Source organism: Podarcis liolepis (genome assembly GCF_965112155.1).
Source record: "Podarcis liolepis genome assembly, chromosome: 9".
NCBI lineage: Eukaryota > Metazoa > Chordata > Lepidosauria > Squamata > Lacertidae > Podarcis > Podarcis liolepis.
The window spans coordinates 48797579-48807072 of record NC_139564.1 but is presented as its reverse complement, the minus strand read 5'-3'; positions in this window follow the sequence as shown (position 1 = coordinate 48807072).

Below are 9494 nucleotides of genomic sequence, written 5' to 3'. Positions count from 1 at the left end.
TCATGAGAATGAAACAATATACAGCAACAAAACAGACACAATCTTTTTCATGTAAAGAGTCCACATTCTCTATGTAACCTAGCAAAGAAGCTATAAAATATAATTTTATGAGCAGTGCAAAGCTGTGACTCAAGGAAAGCATTTTCTGCATGCTTTTCTGAATCATGGTCTTCATTTGGGATGCAGGGAGATATTGCATGGAGAAGCAGCAGCAAATTCCCATGCATGGACATCCTGGCACTCACTCTGCAATGGGCACAAATGTTGCAGAGTTGCCTTGTAATAGTACACACCCAGTGACAGCTATGATTGAATCAAGTGGCTACACTCAGAATGAATATTTATCCTCTTTTCTTTTCCCCCACATGTAATATAATAATGTGACATTCACTTGTACAGGCTCGTGTCGGGCAACACAAGATGACTCAGTCCCAGGGGGAAAAGTCTCTGGATTTTTAAAATCATTTTTCAGAAAGATGCGGTTCATACAGTAAACCATAGTTAATGGTTTCTTTAGGGAACTAAGAAGTTTTAATTTTCAATCTTGTCTTGAAAATGAATGCAATGGATTTTTTGGAAGTGAAGATCCCCACTACTTAATCGTAAGTTTCACCTAATGCTGAAAAGTTGACCTGTAATAAAATTGCAAGAACTGGCAACAATGTTCCTATTAATTATTTTTCTCTAGTATTGTTATGTGCTTCAGAGAAAGTCTAACTTCAGGGTTGTGATGAGAAGATGATTTTGTTTGTTTGTTGTGTGTGTGTGTGTGTGTGTGTGTGAGAGAGAGAGAGAGAGAGAGAGAGAGAGAGAGAGAGAGAGAGATAACTGCAATTACATCTATCTCTATCTATCTATCTATCTATCTATCTATCTATCTATCTATCTATCTATCTATCTATCTATCTATGAAACATTGCTGTCTGCTCCTTCACCCTTTGGGCCTTGTCTCAACAGTGATGCTGCCTTAGAGATTTATGATCAAGTGGGCAGGTTGTGTTAGCCACTGGGGAAAATATTTCCAGAGTCACCTATTAAACTTGACCCATGTTCCACAGTAAAATGCACATATGAGGAAAGAGCAACACGCTGAACCCCCCCCCCCAAAAAAAAAACACCAAACCTGACACCCAGGAAAAGAGGCACTGACAAATGTTCTGGTATGGCTCTTATCTTCATAGCTGATAAGAGCCCCACCAGAGCATTATATAGCCTCAATCTCGCCTGCTTTAATTACTAATGGATATACTATCGCCAAATGAAGTTAGTTTAATATGCATTACAGACATTACTGTGCATTAACTAAATATTGTGATGTTTGCTCTAGTTGTGGTATATTTAGGAAATGAAAAGAACACTTTGCTTCGTCGCCATTAGAAGAACTAAAAGAAAGTCCGTGAACACCTGGCAGAGTGTTAACTGAAAGGGGGGAATATAAAGCAGGGTTTCATTTATACAAAATACAGCACAATTTTTGCATTTCTGGCTGTTGGATAAACACATGTATTGGATGGATAAATAGAACGTAAAGAAAGGAATTAATTGCACCAAATACATTTTCTGTCCTAAGTATATTAACAGTCCATTCCATCAGAAAGAAGAAGCCAGAAACAGGGTGTTTTATTCCATTAAGGGAATCTCTTATTATTAGTGCATCACTAAAAGCTGCACAGAAAAACAGAGTGCTATTTCCATCTTAAAACAATTCAAAGGTTATAGGTGGCCTGTGCTTATGCCTCACTATGGTAGAAAGTCACTATATTGTGACTGTCACAATACTGTCAACGTATTAAGCTGCCATTTCAAATAAATACAATGATGGGGATGTATGTCTCAATCTTTATCAGAGGGAAAGAGAGAGGTCTCTTTTAGTTATTGTTTTGTTGTTGATTCAACAAATTAAGTATCCAGTAAAATTGGCCTACATTTTAGAAGCACTTTAGAGAAAATATAGTTTGATATGAATGCAGCTAAAAAAAGAGCAATACAGCCCATTGCCACATATTACTTAAGAGCCTCAAAAGGGGTAAAATTATATGTTTCTGCACATCCAGCCCTCACCAGTGTATGTATATTTAGTAATCTGAAGCTGATGCTTGAAGTTTGAATCGTCCCCCTGAATACATTTCATCTTCTAATAGCCGTGGCTTCTGAATATTGATTTGTATACAGTGGTACCTCAGGTTACAGACGCTTCAGGTTACAGACTCCGCTAACCCAAAAATAGTACCTCGGGTTAAGAACTTTGTTTCAGGATGAGAACAGAAATCGTGCGGTGCAGCAGAATTGGGAGGCCCCATTAGCTAAAGTGGTGTCTCAGGTTAAGAACAGTTTCAGGTTAAGAACGGACCTTCAGAACGAATTAAGTTCTTAACCCGAGGTCCCACTGTAATTGCTTTTCCCCTGCTATAGCTATGCTACTCTTTTTGTTGTGGGTTATGCTACTCAGCTACTACTGTAGGAATGGTAACTGTTTAAATAAGAGGTGGGGAACATTTTCCAAGTTGAGAAACATATTCCATCCTGGGAAACTTTTCAGGGTACACATGCCAGTGGCGAGTAGAGAAAGAGGCAAAAGTGGGAAGTTCATTCAGTACAATTTTTTCCTATGTCCAATGGGCTAGTTTCTTATCCGTATACTCTATCCAGGCAAGCAGTTTCAGGGCACAGAGAGGAGTCTCAAAGGCTCTTCTTTTGCCCCTGGGCCTGAGGTTCCTTATGCCTGATTTAATCCATGAAAAGATCATAAGTTGATCTTGTTCGCATTTAAATGCCTCTTTACTTAACCACTGATGATATGGTAGGTTGTGTTCCAAGCTTTCAGTTGGATGTGCCATTCCTCACATTATGTTCAGAAGGTTTGTGGTGGCACTGTGGACCTTTTCCATAATGGGCCTGCACACTGGATCCACATTGGAGTTTTCATACAATGTATTGAGCATAGAATCAGAGAATTGTAGAGTTGGAAGGGACCACGAGCATTTAGTCCAACCCCATGCAATGCAGGAATCTTTTTGCCCAGGTGAGCAAGGTGGTTGGCCTGGTGGTTAAGGCTGATGAAAGCTGAAATCCAACAATATCTGGAGGGCCTCAAGTCACCTTCCCTTCCTCTATCTGAACATGTCGTCTGTGCACAGGAAACCCCTGCATGCTACACAAAATGGATGAGATAATTTAATGTATGCAAAGCACAAACATACTGACGCGACAGTTTTATATTCTATTAAAACAGCAGAATATATTGTTTATTGTTAGTACAGAATTAATCAGGCTCTTACTATCATGCCCCTTGAGATCAAATAATGGAATTTCATCCTACAGCACATTCCAATTTCTTCTCCTCTCTCTCAGTTACTTGACAAATGGGCTTCTTATTGTTTCAGACTGTACAAAGAATTATATATCACATTATGTTTAAGATTAATTAGAGTTATTTTCAAGCATCCGAAGTGACGTGACCAGCAGGAAGTGCCTTCTGGATGTAATGGGAGGCTTGTACTATCTATCTTTTCAGAATCATCCATCATATAATTTCTATTATTAATTTATTTAGAAACTTACATAGGCACCCATCTCAAAGCACTTAGAGCCTTTGCTGATACTATTGCAAACACACAATCAGTTGCAGAATGAGAGAGGTTTAATGGAGTTTTACCCTTGTCCTGTCACTCCCTTAATTGCCCAAGAAATCCTACAGCTGCTTTCAAACCAATGATTATTGTGTGATTGGTGCTTTGCATGCACACATGTTTTTCACAGCATCCACATGCTCAAAATGACAGTCTTATTTCTCCTCCCAAAGTACCCTTTCTATAGAAAATGTGGCAAGCTAAAACAACACAAACAAAACACAAACCCCAGCCCATTTACAATAGCTGAATGATTAATTTGCAACATTATTCCTCTGAAATGATGCTCTGTTTGTCAATTTATTCTGTTCCCTGGTTTAATTTTGAAAATTCCTTCTATGACACTCATTTTCTTTTTGACCTAGTCCCTAAAATTCTACCAGTGAGTCACTTGGTCTTCTCATAGATCTGATCTTCACTTGTATTCATGCCAAGCTTCAGTTAGAGTCATTTCATTTCACAATGAAAAGACTGCAAATTAAAAAAAATAATTAAGGATTTTTAATATATTACTTTATTTATTACATTTCTATTTCACCTTTCCTCCAAGGAGCTCAAGCTGGTATACATAGTTCTCTCCCCTCCCCCATTTAATACTCACAACAACCCTGTGAAGTAGATTGGACAGATAATGACTGCCTTAAGGCAGTGAGCTTTATGGCTGAGCGGGAATTTCAACTCTGGTTTCCCAGCTCCTAGTTCAACACTCTAATCACTGCTCTTTATACTCACTGATATATATTTTGTATGGTTTTTAGGTCATTGTGATTCCCCCACCCTCCAGAATAGTCCTATGGTCCTTCCTTGACTATATAGACATTGATTGATTGATTGATTGATTGATTGATTGATTGATTGAATTTATATACTGCCTATACCCACAGGTCTTAGGGCGGTTCACAGAATAAAATCAAAATATAAAAACACAAAATACATAATCAAAATAAAAACAACAATAACCCAATAACTCCCCCCCCAAAAAAAAACCCCTTCCACATTTTAAAACGGCATAGGATTTAGTTATCTATTACTTGGGTTTTGCTTTTAACACACAATTTGAAAGGCTTATACTTTACCACTATAAACTGAAAAGATTTCCTGGTTGTGGCTGTAAGGCTTTGCCAGGATTAAAGTTGTGAAGGATGAATCTCTCTAATCTATTCCATGTCACTTTAGCATGTTTCTATCCATAACTCTGTTCCATTCAGTTTCTGCATTTATCCATAGGTTTCTTTCTTTCTTTCTTTCTTTCTTTCTTTCTTTCTTTCTTTCTTTCTTTCTTTCTTTCTTTGCCTCTCAAAATGTGCATTTAATATGTACTTAAATGTGAGTGCTCTTTTGAAATGCATATTTAAATGTGCATCAAAATACATATTTGCATGCAGAGTTTTATGTATTTAAACTGCCAAGAATTGCATTGCAGAATTGGAAGAATTACATCTTGTAATTAATTTAAATTATTTTTATTTAATTTCACATACATAGGTGCGTATACATATTTGCAACTAAAAGAAAACAGTAACAATTTTAAAATAATAGAAACAGAACAATAAACAACTTTGTCATGGAAACAATATGAACCTATGGAGAGACCTGGTCTGAATGGATATATTGGATTCTTGTTTCATTACATATGCTAAAGCTGATTTTGGTCATCTGCATACTATCCTTTACATTTTTCTGCAGGACTGATTGCAGTTGTTAACAGTCGTCAACAGGTTTACCATATCCATTGAGTCAATCACCCATCTCCTACTACCCTTCTTAGAAAACCCCCACCCCACCCTTCCACTTCTGTTTCAATGTATCTGAAGACATGTGCACACGAAAGCTTATACCCAGAACAAACTTAGCTGGTCTCTAAGGTGCTACTGGACAATTTTTTTAAAAAATTTCAATCTTAACCATGTCTATTTAGGAGTAGTCTTTTTGGATTCAATGTGTCCCAGTTATGTAGGGTGCCTGAGGACCATATTTCCTTTTTCTCGTGTTAACTTTGTGGTAGATGCCATCATTTCTGAATGCTTGGCTTCAAATGGGTTAATATGTAGGTAGTCAAGGTGGTAGATTTAACTTCACTGAAAGTGCACAACTGAATAGCCAGATAAAGAAACTAAATCTCTATCTACCCAACTGCTGCTATTCAATTAAGTGAATGTATCTTCTCAAATGTTACACTGAAAAGGCAAATCAGGCATTGTACTTTAGAGCTCATTAATCCCAGATGCTAGGGAAGTCACTGAGCGGAGTGAATTCCAGTTGTGGATTCACTCTGATAAGTACAGTGCATGCTGACTTGGAAAAGTTTTAATTCTCAGAACTAATGAGAGAGTGGGTTATCTCATTCTAAAACACAATGAACAAATTGCTTGTTTAATTGCTGTGCTCCCTACTTATGTTGAGGCACTCACAAATGGAGGCGTTTACTTTAGGTATCATGACGGCTCTGGTCTATTTGGAATTTCAACCCCCCCCCCCCAGTGTAAAACCACAAATAAAGGTAGCAGCCTGGCCAAACAGATGTGATGAAATGACAGCAGTACAGTGGTACCTCGGGTTAAGTACTTAATTCGTTCCGGAGGTCCGTTCTTAACCTGAAACTGTTCTTAACCTGAAGCACCACTTTAGCTAATGGGGTCTCCTGCTGCCGCCGCAGTGCCGGAGCACAATTTCTGTTCTCATCCTGAAGCAAAGTTCTTAACCTGAGGTACTATTTCTGGGTTAGCGGAGTCTGTAACCTGAAGTGTATGTAACCTGAAGCGTATATAACCCGAGGTACCACTGTATTGTTGTAGCAGACCTCAGAGAGGAGATAATTGCAAAGGCAGGAGGCCACTGCAGAGACAGGACTTCACTCCTTGTTTATGTTGCTCTTGGATCCACTGATGCACCAGAACTAGAACTGATCCATTCTCCACAGGTCACTTTTAACAGGTAGGCATGACCACCCACCTGTCAGTCAGCTGGCATCATATGATGTCCGGTTATTTAGCATGAAAGGAAGAATTGGAAGCATATATTGGGAAGCCAGGTAATCATTTCTGCCCATGGACCACTACTGCCCATGAAGGGTACCTTATTTTTACATCATCTGCTATTTTGCACAGAAGGGAAGTCTATTCTTCTTGATTCTGAAGACAGCCTGTGTAACCTCTAGGTATGTTGGGGCGAGGGGAGATTTGTTACTGCCATAATGTTTTACATTTAAATGAGTGTTTGCATGGATGTGGCCAAGCCAAGTTACCTGTCCCCTGAATCTGGGCTTCATGTGCACCTGAGATTAACAACATGTAATTCATTTCTGATATAACAGAGGGGCATGGGACTGAATTTGTTGGTTAACATGCTGGTTTAGGGTAATGATGGCTTTGAGCAGCTGGGTAATATGTCTCTAGATGAGTTTTTATTAAATGGCTCTTTTTCTTCTTCATCCACAGGCTGTGTCCTGTTGTCAATTTCATATAAAACAAAACACTGATGACTTGTATAATCTCTGGAGAGAGGTGTGAATGTGTACATCTAGGGAAGCCTGTTAAAATTAGCAGCATGTTGCTGTATGGCCATTTCAGATAAATCATACCTGTGTGCTGGTGTTAGTAGATAGTCAATATTAAAGAATATTGACTATCTACAGAACAGAAAGGAAAGCAGAGAGTGTTGAGTAGTGTTTGGGGAAGCATCATAGGCTAACAACAGCAACAACAATAATAACCCCTGTCCATTGTTTCCTTCAGAAGTGAAATCACATACAGCAGCCCAGGGATGGTCTATGCTCCACCTCCCAATTTTAGGAGTATGTCCTTTTGATCCATGTCCTTCTGCCCTGGCATGCTCTCCCTTCCCTTTATTAATGCCAGATATCAGATGTCAGTAAGACAAGGGTTACTGAGGTTTCCCTGCCCCCCAAAACTGGATTTCCCTCTTCATTTTCAGTGCGGCAGGGTTGCCACGCTGGTCACTTCTTGACAATCGTTAAGTTTAATAAGCTGTACCCACTGAAAGTAATGGGCATGGCTAACTTAGGTTCATTAATTTTGATCAGTCTGCTTTCATAACTCACTTGTATACAACCCATTGCCTTTCAGACACATCAGAAAATTGTTATAGAGAGGTGACATAACATGAAATGTTATCTCCAAAACAAAAGGCATGGAAGGAAACAGGTTTAAAAGAGGCAACTACAGTTAAATGTAATGATCACTGACAGGCATGGCAAAAAATGGAATAAAAAATAGAAGGGGATTCCAATGATGACTACTTGTGGATTAAAAAAACACCCCCTCTCTGTATTCTAAGAGAAGGAATGGTGTGAGAGTTTGATAAATGGGAGAAAGGAACAGGAAATCACTGTATTATGGATAGAGCAGAAAAGACCCATTGAATAAAAATATTCATAACAATTATTATACTTAAGCACAACACAAAAGAAATAAGGGGCCCCAGATGAAAAGCCAATAGAGTTTTAGTTCAAACCTGCCACCTTTTAAAACTCTGAGAAAAGCTTAATTTCCTGATCTTATTTATTACCATTCCATGGTTTACTATGGTGTCCGCTTCACGTGTTTTACATATCCACAATTACACAAAGACTAATGAAGAGGGCAATACTGAATAAATACACTACAGAGTAGCTAAATCTATCCTGACATTTTACTAAGGAGACTGTCAGTTTGAAGAATGGCTTATTAAATGTAAAGGTGTAAACAGTCATCTTGTGGTGCTGGGACATAATTGCCATGGTCATTATTGGAAATGACATGATAACTGTTAGACCAACCACTCTCTGTTATTTGGCTTTCAGTGTGTTTGCAATGTCATTAGTAATAATTCACTAACAGTAATTCTTTAAAATGTTTTTCATTTCTATGATGCTCTCCAGAGTTCAAAAGCCGGACGGTATCCTGTGATTTCATAAAGCATTTTATCTGAATGGAAGAGAATTAAGGAAGTGTTTGAGATTTTATTTATTTATTATTTTATTTACCGTATTTTTCCATGTATAAGTCTTTCTTCTGAAAATTTTTAGTGGTAAATTGGGGGTTGTCTTATACATGGATTAATACGGTAAGTAAGCAAGGGCTGGAGCCACAGCTGTAGCAGGAAATGTCCACAAGGAGGCTGCCTGCCCGCTCTTCTCAGTTTAGGAATAGTACAATATTTTTAAATTTCTTAATTTTGGTCTCCCCAAAATAGGGTTCATCACTTACATGGGGTTGTGTTATACATTTAAAATACGGTATTTTATAAAATCTATACATCACTTTATTGTTTTTTAAAAAATTCAAAGTGGTTTAGAAAAAGATAAAACAATAAAATATTGTTGCCTATGTAGTCAGCTGATAAGAGAGATATACAGAAAATTGTTATTTTTCTTCAAGCACTGATGGCAGTAAACTTGTATATTTCCTTCGAGCTGTCCGCTGTAAAGAAAAGAAAAAACACTACGCCACCATTATAAGGCACTGTTGGAAAAGTTTTAGTATCATCTTCCAAAAACTAATGCAACACTGGAAAGATATAAATTGAGATCAGAAAGATGAATAAACATTTTAAATGCTTCTCTCAGATTTAAGAGCAAAAACTTTTATTTGCAATTTCACAGAGCTGAGGGATACTTTAATAAGAAATTAGACTGGAATAAACACTTCTGAACTGTGGAGGAGCCTAACGTAACATGTAATAAAGCTATACAGTTATATAAAGCACCAGAATTAAGTCAGCCAAGCTTCAGAATGGTGAAAAAGTCAAAGGTGGAAATGGCTATGGAAAAGTGTCGCAAAAAAGTCCACCAGGCAGTTGTAACAATGAAGTTTCAGTCGCCTGGATACGTTGTCTGAAGACAGTGAGGTGGAAGGCATGGTTCAA